At 43.0% G+C, this 12760-nt stretch overlaps 1 long non-coding RNA gene across 2 annotated transcripts in view; it reads left to right on the top strand.

The window, feature by feature from the left end:
* The first annotated feature begins 7432 nt into the window (after nt 1-7432).
* LOC139437829 (uncharacterized) overlaps nt 7433-12760 on the top strand; it is a 185200-nt gene continuing 179872 nt past the window's right edge. Inside the window, exon 1 of one of the 2 annotated variants that reach the window (XR_011647733.1) lies at nt 7433-7503. This is a non-coding gene — a long non-coding RNA (uncharacterized lncRNA). Of the gene's footprint in view, nt 7609-12760 lie in introns of both variants that reach the window. The other variant, XR_011647734.1, reaches the window with a different exon arrangement.

Raw genomic sequence — 12760 nt, 5'->3', positions numbered from 1 at the left:
ATCATCTGAGAATAGTGGTAGTTTTTGATTTCTAATTTGAATGCCTTTCTCTTTTTTTGCCTAATAACCCTGGCTAGAACTTCCAGTTTAATTTTGAATAGAAGTGGTAACAGTGGGCATCCTTGTCTTGTTCCTGACCTCAGATTTCATTCTTTCATTGCTAGCTTTCATTGTTTTCTCACATTGACTATGATGTTAGTTGTGAGTTTTTTGTATTTACTTGTTTCACTCCTATTTTTCTGAGCAATTTTTAAAAAAGATTTATTTATTTATTTAATTCCCCCCCCCCCCCGGTTGTCTGTTCTCTGTGTCTATTTGCTGCATCTTGTTTCTTTGTCAGCTTCTGTTGTCAGTGGCATGGGAAGTGTGGGCAGCGCCATTCCTGGGCAGGCTGCACTTTCTTTCGTGCTGGGCGGCTCTCCTTACTGGGCGTACTCCTTGCGTGTGGGGCTTCCCTACACGGGGGACACCCCTGTGTGGCAGGGCACTCCTTGCACGCATCAGCACTGTGCATGGGCCAGCTCCACACGGGTCAAGGAGGCCCGGGGTTTGAACCGCGGACCTCCCATGTGGTAGATGGACGCCCTAACCACTGGGCCAAGTCCGTTTCCCTTTCTGAGCATTTTTATTATGAAATCATAGTAGATTTCATTAGAAGCCTTCTCTGTGCTATTGAAGTGATCATAGATTTTCCCCTCCATTCTTTTAATGTGGTGTTACTATAGTGACTGATTTTCTTAGGTTGGCCCACCACTGCATTCTGGGGATAAGTCACCCTTGGCCATGGGGTATAATCCTTATAATATATGTAGTTTGATTTGATTTGCCAGTGTTTTGTTGGGAGTTTTTGCTTCTATATTTATATGGAAGTTGTTCTTTGTTTTCTTTTGATGTGTCTATCTGGTTTGTGTATCAGAACAATAGCAGCCTTATGGAATGAGTTAGGAAGAATTCCTACCTCTTCAGTTTTTTGGAAGCATCTGGCAAGGATTGGTCTTAATTCTTGTTTGAACATCTGATACAATTCTCCCTGAAGCCATCTGGACTTTGACCTTTCCTTGATGGGAGGTTTTTGACTATTCAATCTCTTTGCTTTTATAGGTCTGTTAAGATCTTTTATATCTTCTTGAGTCATAACAGGTTATTTTTATGTTTTAGGAATTTGCTCATGTCTTCTCGATTAGTTTATTGACATATAAATGTTCATAGCATTCTCTTATAACCCTTTTAATTTCTGCCAGATGAGTGTTAATGTTCCCAATTTCATTCCTTAAATAGTTATTTGTGTCTTCTCTCATTTCTCTTTGTCTGGATAAAGGTTTGTCAATTTTATTAATCTTTTTAAAGAACCAAATTTTGGTTTCATTGATCCTCTCAGTTGTTTTTCTGTGCTTTATCTTCCGTGTCTCCTTTGTAATCTTTATTATTTCCTTCCTCCTACTAATGTTAGGTTTAGTTTTCTCTTCTTTCCTCAAGATATGAGGAAAGGTAATTGATTAGATATCATTCTTCCTTAATGTTAGAATTTATAGTTATAAGTTTCCCAATGAGTAGTGCCTTGCTCCTTTCCATTGTTTTTTGGACATTTTTAAAAGAAATTTTCTCTAAGAATTTTCTGGTTTTCTTTGTAGGTGGATTTCAGAAAATTATCCCATAGGTTATTTTAAAAAGGGTCATATAGTTTCTACTTAATTGTACAATTACAGTTTTCTTTCTGTTGATTTTTATATAAATCCATTGGGGTAGGAAAGGATTTTGTGTGATTTCTATCCTTTAATTTTTATTGTCTTGTGCCCTAACAGATAGATGGTCTAGCCTGGAAAATGATCCATGGACACTTTAGAAGAATGTGTAATATACTGTTGTTGAGTGGTGTTCCATATATGTTAGGTGCAGAATGTTTATAGTATTGTTCACATCCTCAGTTTCCATTCTTAAATTGTCTTGATGATTGACTCATTCTTTTTTTTTAAAGATTTATTTTCTCTTCCCTTCCCCTCCATTGTCTGTTCTCTGTGTCCATTAGCTGTGTATTCTTTTGTGTCTGCTTGTATTATTCTCAGGTGGTACTGGGAATCTGTGTCTCTTTTGGTTGCATCATCTTGCTGCATCAGGTCTCCCTTGTGTGTGGTAGCACTCCTGGGTGGGCTGCATTTTTCATGTGGGTGGCACTCCTTGAGGGGTGCAATCCTTGCACATGGGGCACCCATACATGAGGGACAGCCCTGTGTGGCATGTCACTCCTTGCCTGTGGCAGCACTGTGCATTGGCCAGCTCACCACTTGGGCCTGGAGGCCCTGGTTACGGAACCCTGAACCTCCTATATGGTAGCAGATGCTCTATCAGTTAAGGCACATCTGCTTCCCTGATTGATTCTTGCAACTGGTGTTTTGAAGTCTCCAACTATTATTGTATAACTATTTCTTCTTTCAGTTTTGCCAGTGTTGTTTCATATATTTTGTGGTTCTGTGCATATATGTTGCTATACCTTCTGGTGGATTGACCCTTTTCTTAATATATAATATCCTCCATTTCCTTTTGTTGTAATTTTGGACTACAAGGCTATTTTATTCTGATAGTAGTTTAGCCACCCTGCTCTCTTCTAGTTACTCTTAATATGTAATATTTTTTTTTCTTCTCAAAACTTTCAAACTATTTGTTTCTTTGGATCTGAAATGAATGTCTTTAAAATAACATAGGTGTTTGAAGTATTTTTTAAATATATATTTTTACTTATTTCTCTTCCCTCCCACCCTGACCCCAGTTGTCTACTCTCTATGTTCATTCACTGTGTGTTCCCCTGTGTTTGCTTCTATTCTTGTCATTGATACTGGGAATCTGTGTCTCTTTTGTTGTTGTTGTTGCATCATCTTGCTGCATCAGCTCTTGGTGTGTGCAGTGCCACTCCTGGGCAGGCTGGACTTTCTTTCATGCTGGGTGGCTTTCCTTACAGGGTGCACTTCTTGCACATGGGGCTCCCCTACACAGGGGACACCCCTGCGTGGCACAGCACTCCTTGTGTGCATCAGCACTGCACGTGGGACAGTTCCCCGTGGGTCAAGGATGTCCTGGGTTTGAACCATGGACCTCCCATGTGGTAGGCAGACACGCTATCCATTGAGCCAAGTCAGCTTCTCTGAAGTATTTTTAAAATACATTCTGCCAACATGTGTATTTTGGTGAGTTTAATCTATTTCTTTCTTTATTTTTTAAAAGATACTTAGATTACATAAATAATGTATAAAAAACATAGAGGATTTCTATATGCCCCATTCCCTACACCTCCTAAATTTTCCAACATTAACATCCTTCATCAGTGTGGTACATTTGTTACAGTTAATGAATACATTTTGGACCATTGCCTCTAATCATGGATTATAGTTTATATTGTAATTTATATTCTCTCCCACACAATTTTATAGTTATGGGAAGATATATAATGGCCTGTATCTGTCATTGCAATGTCATTTAGGGCAATTCCCATGTCCCAAGAATGCCCCCATATTACATCTGTTTTTCCCTCTCCTTTCCCTCAGAACCTCTACTGGCCACTGCCTTTCACATCAATGATACAAATCTTCCATTGCTAGAATCAAAGTAAGTCTATGGTAGGATACCAGTAAGTCTACTTTAGTCCATAGTTCATTCCCCCAGTGCTGAGGATTCTGGGATGGTGATGCCCATTCCACCTCTAATTGAGAGGGGGCTTTGCTCCCATAGAGCAAGATGCATGAGAATATCTTACTTACAGTTGTAGACTCTTTATGTTTCTTGGGATGGTTGTTGTGCCATCCACCCATCATTATTGTGCCATCATTTCCTAGTTAGTTGTACTGGGTGAGTCCAATGAACTGTTGAGATTCAAAGCCCAGCTGGGACATGGACAGTCCAAATATTTAAGTCTCTTGAATGTACACCTTATAATCTATTTATTTTAAAGCAAGTACTTTGAAAAGCAGGATTTATTTAGGAATTTTAAATTTATTTCTTATACATCTTGTACTTTTTTCCCCTTATTTCCTCCATTCCTGCCTTCTTTTGTGTATAGTTGATCTTTTGTAATGAAACAGTTTTTTCCCATTCTTATTTATTTTTCTGTATATTTTTTTAGATATTTTGTAGGATTATGTTGGAGTTTATATTTAATGTCACAAATCGATAATAATCCTCTTTGAATTGATGAACTTACCTTCAGTTTCAAGAGTAATAATAAGAAACTAAAGGGAAGCAGATGTTGCCCAATGGTTAGGGCATCTGCTTGCCATATGGGAGGTCCAAGGTTCAAATCCAGGGCCTTCTGACCTGTGTGATGAGCTGGCCTACACGCAGTGCTGATGCACGCAAGGAGTGCTGTGCCACGCAGGGGTGTCTGCCGCATAGGGGAGCCCCATGGGCAAGGAGTGCACCCTGAAAGGAGAGCCACCCCATGTGAAAAACATGCATCCTGCCCAGGAATGGTGCCACACACATGGTGAGCTGATGAAGCAAGATGACACAACAAAAAGAGACACAGATTCCAGGTGCTGCTGACAAGAATACAAGCGGACACAGAACACACAGTGAATGGACACAGAAAGCAGACAACTGGGGGAGGCAGTGAAGGGGAGAGAAATAAATTTAAAAAATAAAAGAAGAGAAACTAAAAGTTAATTATTAGATAAAATACTTTTAAACAAAATTAATTCAGAAATGAATTACATTTTAAGACATATAACTGAAAACACCTCTAAAACTAAATGATCCTGAAAATATATGCACATTTAAGGGTTATGACTAGATTTTGGCAAGATGATGGCAGTTGTTCCATTTTAGAAAAAGAATTCAATATTGGGTTAAAAGGCAATAATCAGATGCAGAATGAAAAACGCTTGTACAGTAGAGACAGTGAGAACAAAGGCCTATATTTAAGAGTGGGAGAAATATGGAACCAGGAAATACCCAGAATTAAGTGCCATGTCTTTGAGCATTTTACAGAAACTACAGGAGAGACAGCTCTGTAGGGTTTGGAAAGCTGTTCTGAATCATAATACTGCCTACAAATTCAAGGGGAAAAAATCATATAAAATGACCAATAGAAAAAATACTCATGTCAAATGACATACAAAGGTAATAAAGGGCAAAAAAGGAATAAATACAGAGTAACAGTATACAATGAAATGAAAAATCTTCATTTTGGTGTTCTTTATGGTGTAGTTTTTCAAAAAACAAGGCATTAGGCATTAAGAAAATCAAGCAAGATATGAAAAGACATCAGATAATAAAAAATGAAGGGACAGAAATGTGGAAAGTGTGGAAAAAAAGGAAAAATCACTTCAAAATGTAATGCAAGCTAGAAGAAACACAGTGAATGATAATGCCTTATAGGAAATAGAAGTTGATGAAAGAAAAAAATTATTCAAGAGAAAATAAAATTTTTTTAAAGATTTGAGAAAAAGTGTCAAAAGCTAATGATAGGTATGGAAGAACCAACATGTGAATAACTGGTGTGCATGAAAAGACAAAACCAAAGCAGAGACCTGAAATAAATTTAAAGGTATCATTTTTGTCTGTAAATAGAAGGAATGCTTTGAGCACTGAATGAGAATGAATATGACAATATATAGTCTAGTAGAATTGATGGGCTTTACAGAAAAAGAAAAAATCATTTGTGCATCTAGCACAATAGATAGAAAATTAGATTCTCATCAAGGTTTTTGAAGACAATACATTGTGTTAGAAGAAAGTGGAGCCATTAATTTTATACCCAACAAAATTGATTTGCTCATATAAAAGACATGGAAGTCCACATTATACAGTTAGACCCTGGGTAATATTGTTCCCACATTCCCTTCCAGCTGAGTGAACAGAGGTCAGTAAAGGTTTAGAAAGTGTTTAGAAAGACATTGGCCTGAGGACAGATGCTAAGTATTACATTTACACTTGTTCCACTATGACTAAATGGGGTTGTATGAGAGAGGGAGTGTCTTTGGTGAAAGCTACTAGGGAGACAGACATAGGATGATTCAGGAAGTTTTAACTTTCTTTAGGGTGCTTGATAAATATTAAGAAAACTTGTAGGAGATAAATATTATTTAATATAATAATACCTAACATTAAAAGTAAACTCTCTTTCTAAACCTCACTTTAAATCTGTCAAGCTAAAACCAGACTTTCACTAAATCAGCTGATTAGAGAATGGGTATAAGGGGTTGAGTACTGAGGTGTCTCCATTTCAAGGAATTATGCCTTTCATTCTGCAAACACCAGCTCCTCTGAGGCTCTGGCAAAGACCTTCAGTTCATGCATGGTCTTTGTAGCTGTTGATACTAGGATCTGGAAAACAAACACAAGTTCCAGAATCTGGAAAGGCACAGAGATTAATGGCAGAGGAAGTTGTACACAGTGACCCTACTTGCCCTCTTGCCCAAATTAAGGAGCCATTGAATGGATGACCGAGCAACTTAGGCGCTTTTATGAAAGTGTTTCTGTCCCCTGGGTAGAAGTTGTTAGGGCATCCTTTACCTCCTGTGCCTATTTTTACCAGCTAGTTCCTAGCTCCACTTGCATGTTAACATAAAATGTTGATCGCAGTTACCTAGTGTTGCCCTCCGTTTTGCTGAATTTCCTGAAATGCCAAAAAGAAAGCTAGAAAAGCAGTGGATTCCATATGCACTTGTTTCCCTTCCCCTCTTCTGACCTGCTCCACATTTCCTCTTTTTCTCTTCATCTCTTCTTTCTTCCCAAGTCTCTTCTCTTGAACCAGTACAGAATAATTTCTGGAACCAAACTTGTTCTGGAACAGTGTTGGCAGCTGGGGGAGGGAGGGAAGAAAACATTTATGCATGTCCGAGTGGCCCAGTACAGGAAAACGCCTGTGTGGCCTGAGGAAAGTTCACAGGGAGGGAGGTGGTAGAGTTTGGGGGGACAGTGCTGACCTGTCTCACTGGAGCTGTGGGTCCTGAGATGAGCAGGGAGCCCTGGGCCCTGTGCTCCAGAGACTCTATGGTGGGCCTGGTTCATGCCAGGAGACCAGATCAGCAGGAGTGTGAGAGCCAGTGTGTAGAACAAGCCAGGCAGTAGCCCCTTCACACAAGTCTTCCAGAAAGCCTGCCAGGCCTTGGGAAGTATTGAGCGGCAGCTGGACAGCAATCCCTCTCAAACGAAAGCAAGTTCAGGTTTTATTCCTAATCCTTGAATTTTGGATGTGGGTTTAGAGCGGAGGCTAGAAGTATGTTCAAGGATATGCATCCCACTGCCCCTCTCCAGGACACACACAGTCCCTCCCCTACCCCCACATTCACAAGCACACCACTCAGACTTGCACATAGACAGTCCCCAGTCCCTGTACACAGAGTCCATGCCACCTAAGGGAACACTGATGCTTGTAAGACCTAGTTCTTTACCTGGAAACTGTCTTTAACCATACCCCAATCCTCATTTCTTCCAGGATATGGAAACAGAATGACTCTCCAGATAAAGCCAGCAAGAATGCTCTGATTTTCTTATGCAGATATTCCCTCAAGAGTGAGTGCTTCCAGAATATGTGCTGTTTTTGCTTCCACTTAGAGTCATTCTCAATTACAGAAATGAAAACTCCATATTGGATCATGCTGTGTTGTGTTTGCTCAGGTACTTTGTTCCCTTGGTGCTTTAGAAGAACAGATGGGAAATGGTTAAGTCAAAGACCCTATAAGCAAGTGGAGGGACATCTGTGGCAGAGCACATGCTTTGCTTAAACATAAATCCCTCAAGTCCATTTTGCTTTGTGATTACAAAATTCTTAATCAGTGGAGGAAAAAATTTTGCTGAGGTAAAGACCCCTACCACATAGTTTATAATCTGATGCCTTTTGTGGATGCCCTTTTAAAGAAGGGGTCAGTTTGAAGAGGACCCCACTTGACACTTTCCTCTGCTATAAATTGTATGTATCAAATATACATAATTAGATATCCTTATCTGAAGTCAATGGAAAGAGAAAGAAACAAAAAGGGTGATATTTATATCTTAGACAAAGAATAGTGACCTCACCTCAGCATTAGATGGGCCACCTCATCTTCTTGGTCTTTGGGAAGCTCCACTATCATTTATTCGTTGGGAGCTTGGAGGTCACAGAGTATCTGCCAGCACATTGGTGTTTAACCAGGAATTAGTCAGGGAGTATTCTGGCCTTGAGCAGGAGGGTAGAGTGGAGTTTGTGGATTGACAAGTACAGCATGAGCTGCTGCTGGGCCATCCTTCTTACTGTAAGAAGAATAGCAAAGACAGTAGAAGAAAAGAATTGTAGTTAATGGCAACCTAAAGTAACTTTAATAATCAACCTACAAATGGTTCTAAAATTCAATGACAATTTCCCATGGTGCCTCCCATTTGTTCTGTATCTCACCTAAATTTCCAAAATTGCCAGTGTCTTCTTGACATCTTCCAGATCATTTCAACCTCCATGGAGTCACAAATGCTGACCCTGCAGATACTGTATGTTCTATAGGAATTTCCCTAATGAATAATGACATTGAATATCTTTTCATGTGCATATTGGTATTTGATATATCCTCTGGAGATTTATCTGTTCAAGTCCTTTGCCCATTTTTAATTGGTTGTTTTACTTTTTGTTGTTGAGTTGTTGGTGTTCTTTTATACATACTGGCTATTTAAACCCATACTGGAAATAAGATTTGCATCTATTTCTGTAGGTTCTTTTCACTTTCTTGATAACATCCTTTGACTGACAAAACTTTTGACTTCTGATGAAGTTCACTTCTATTTTTTGTCATTGTTGCACATAGAATTCTGTACCTCAGTTTTTCCACCTGAGGAGGAGAATAGTAAATCAACCATGACATTTGTCTATGAATGACTTAATGTATATAAAGTATGTAGTGTAGATGCTGGGGAAGGTTAATTAAAGGTCCAGTGTCTTGCCTGAGATCTCACAACTTAATATGACTCAGAGCTGGATTCACATGTGAAAGTGGAAACTCCAAGGTCAGTGCCCTATCCATGAAACACAGCTGCTTTGCCAATAAATGACCACTTTATTTTAATCCTTGCTTAAATTTTAGTGTCTGTCAGAAATGGTGTAGAGGGTTGTGAGCCAGTGCCCTTATGGGGAAAACTGATGATAAGGTGTAAGGGTGTAGCTGTGCAGTGGCTGGGCATGACGGTGGTGCAGTGAGGCTATTGGGATGGGTGGTGCTGGTCTGCAAGGGGGTAGGGTGGGGGTGGGTTGCACTGTCCATGGAACTGGGGTGAGGGTTGGGGGAGGGAACAGATGAGCTCTGGGGATTAGTTGTGTAGTGAATGGGTGTGACAGTAGTGCAGTGATGCTGTTGGGTTGGGTGATGCTGGTTTGTGAGGGGTTGGGGGAAGGTGGGTTGGACTGTACATGGAACTGGGAGGAGAGTTGGGGGAGGGAGCAGGTGAACATGGGATTTGTAGGTATGTGGTTGAAATGACAACATTGAGAATGTTATTTTGGCAAATATGGAAGGGAGAGTTATTGGTTTAGGGTTTTGGATGTGGAGAGCATGCAGGACAGGGCCCACCTAGGGAGTGTGTGAGTGTTCATCCCATTGTAGTATGTGTTATCAGAGGGTGGAGACCCACGTAATGAGAGGGAAGGGGTGGCCTCCTGGGGAGTCCTGGTGTGTTCTCAAATAGAGTGGCAGGAGTATCTTGAGATCATAGGAAGTGCCTTAAATTGGAGGACAGGCCAGTGTATGGAGCCCTCAGTGTTGTTGTAAGTGACCGTGAATCTCGTTCTTAAGGAATGAAGCATGATGCTTGCCCAGGTCCCAAGGGGAAGCGAGAGAGAAATAAAATAGGTGGAACATGGGGCATTTTTGGGGTGATGGAATTGTTCCACATGGTCTTACAGTGATGGATACAGGCCTTGTTAAATGTCATCAAAATTTATAAAAGTGTAGGGTCCAAATTATAAACCATAATGTAAATCATTGACCATGGTTAGTAGCAATGCTTCAATATTTGTACATCAATTGTAACAAGTGTACCATCCACATGTAAAATGTTATTGATAGGGGAAACAGGAAAAGGGAGAGCATATTGGGTATATGGGAATACCCTATATTCTCCACATGGCTTTTCTATAACCTAAAGATTCTCTGAAGATGCAATGAAGAAAATAAGACACTAGGGGAATAAATGGAAGAAAATGTTACTGTACATACAAGACAACAGATCTTATAGTAATGGAAGACTGCGGTCACCCCTCCGGCTGAAGTGTGGTTTGCTGGCCTGGCAGGGGAGCGGCCGCGGTAGGCCTAATTCCGCTGCCCCCATAATAGGGTGGTTGGTCGGGCCCACCGCCACCCCTGAAGGAAGCTCGGCATGGGCGCAGAGTGCCCTCGGGTCTCCCCTTCTCGGCAGCCATGCTTCCGCGGCTGCCCCTCCTCCCAGATGGCGCCACCCGATGCCTTGTGGGGCGGCACCCTTCTTCTTCCTTCTCCCTGCGCAGGCACAGGGCAGAAAATTCCAGTCTGCCCTTTTCCCCTCCCCCGACAGCAGCAATAGCCAGGCGTGGGCGGGAAACTCAAGTCTGCCCTCCACCCCAGCAACAGCGGCCACCAATCCCTGGGCCCTGCCCCTTCCCCCAGCAACAGCGACAGCCAATCCCGAACCACCACCCCTCCCCCGTCCGGTACCGCCCACTGACCTTTCACCGGCAACCAATCAGAACAGGGCGTGGCTTCGACCAATCAGCCTTCCCCAGCCCCTATAAAACTGTTGCCTCTCCCTCAGTAAAGTGGACTTGCGTGTTTACCTTGTCTCCGCGGTAGTTCTTCTGCCGTGCGCCCTCCAGTCCTGAGAGCCCCCGACAAGGGCCTGGCCTCCCTTGTCCCCAGTTCGTCGCCTGCTTCTCCGGGCGACCCCTTCGTCGCCGGTTTCGCCGGGTGACCCCGTCAGCCGAACCGCGCAACCCCTTGTGAGACCGATCCCTCGTCTGCTGCCGGACCGACCCCTCGTCCCAGGTGGGACCGACCCCTCGTCCCAAGCGGGACCGACCCCTCGTCCAGAGCTGGACCAACCCCTCGTCCACAGCCAGACCCCACCTCTACCGACCGAGCAAGCCGCCGCAGCTGGCGCCCAACGTGGGGCAGAGCACCCCCACCGCCACCGACTGAGCAAGCCGCCGCAGCTGGCGCCCAACGTGGGGCAAAGCAACCCCACCACAGAACAACGTGGGGCAAGGCAACTCCACCACAGCCTCACTCCATAACCTGGCGCTCCCTCCTCCTCTCTTCTCACCGTGGGACTTCTCTCGTGCAACATTGCTGCTACCTGAGCCTTGGCTACCTCATACAATCCACGGCGGTCTGGGAGAATCGCTGGATGGCTTTCTCCTTCCATGTCGGGGGCTTATACCGACCCGCTATGATTAAGAGGAGCCTTGGATTTCTCGGGAGCGTGCGCTTGCACGTCTGAAGTAATCCTACCACAGCCCTACCCCCTCCTCTCTTCTCACCTTGGGACTTCTCTCGTGCAACATTGCTGCTACCTGAGCCTTGGCTACCTCATATGATCCACGGCGGTCTGGGAGAATCGCTGGATGGCTTTCTCCTTCCATGTCGGGGGCTTATACCGACCCGCTATGATTAAGAGGAGCCTTGGATTTCTCGGGAGCGTGCACTTGCACGTCTGAAGTAATCCTACCACAGCCCTACGTCCTCCTCTCTTCTCACCTTGGGACTTCTCTCGTGCAACAATTGCTGCTACCTGAGCCTTGGCTACCTCATATGATCCACGGCGGTCTGGGAGACTCGCTGGATGGCTTTCTCCTTCCATGTCGGGGGCTTATACCGACCCGCTATGATTAAGAGGCGCCAATAAAACTCTCAGGAGCGCGTGCCTGAGCACCTCCACCCCTGCCTTCACCTCTGCCTCCTCCCCTCTGCGCTTGCTCCCCTTTGCCTTGCTCCACTGCTCGTCGTCCCGCCCTCCCCTTGTCGGGGCCTTCTCTTGGCCCGCGACCACCGTCGGAGCCCCACCGGCTCCGACCCCTCGTCTCACCGTGCACCTCGGCTCCCATCGCCGCGCTCTCAAGGTAAGGGCCCCTTTTCTTATCGGCTCCAAAAGGCCATTAGCAATGGGTAACATCCTATCTGCTAGGCGAGCCCCACAAGTTCGGGCTCTCGCCGGTCTCCTAGACACTCACCGGTGTAAGATCTCTTTCAAACAGCTTCAAGTATATTGGGACCTTTTTCTCCCCTTTAATCCGTGGCTTACCACATGTCGGCTCTGGGACCCGGACACCTATACTCGCCTTATAGATAGGGTCACTTTTGCTGTGGAGCAGGAAGGTAAAAGATTCCCTCCTGGCTTATTACAGGCAACATGAAGTCCAGAAGAAATCTTGAAGGGTATAATCTATGATATGCTATATAAAAAAGGATTTAAAAGCAGCTATACCAAGAAAGTAGGAATTATGAGTCAACTGTAAATAAATTATATATTTCTGTTAATGTGTTGTAATTGTTCTGTGTTTGTCTGTCTGTTCGCTCAATGTCAACATATATTGTGATACCTCCGGATGGTAAATATAAATTACTGGAAATCTTTAAAAGAGCTCTATTCAAATGGCCAAAAATTAAATAAGCGCTTATATTAATACTTAAGTTTATTATATTAATACATAAGTTTAAATGTTAATAAGATATCTACAATTAAAAAAATTGTAAGTCTTAATTAACAAAATTAACTGTACGTCTTCATAAAAAGTTGTTCTTGCCTAGATTAAAATGAATAACTTATTTTTCTTCACAGG

The sequence above is a fragment of the Dasypus novemcinctus genome, chromosome 29, assembly GCF_030445035.2.
Source record: "Dasypus novemcinctus isolate mDasNov1 chromosome 29, mDasNov1.1.hap2, whole genome shotgun sequence".
Taxonomy (NCBI): domain Eukaryota; kingdom Metazoa; phylum Chordata; class Mammalia; order Cingulata; family Dasypodidae; genus Dasypus; species Dasypus novemcinctus.
The sequence above is the reverse complement of the archived record's forward strand: the minus strand, read 5'-3'. Positions and strand labels throughout refer to the sequence as shown.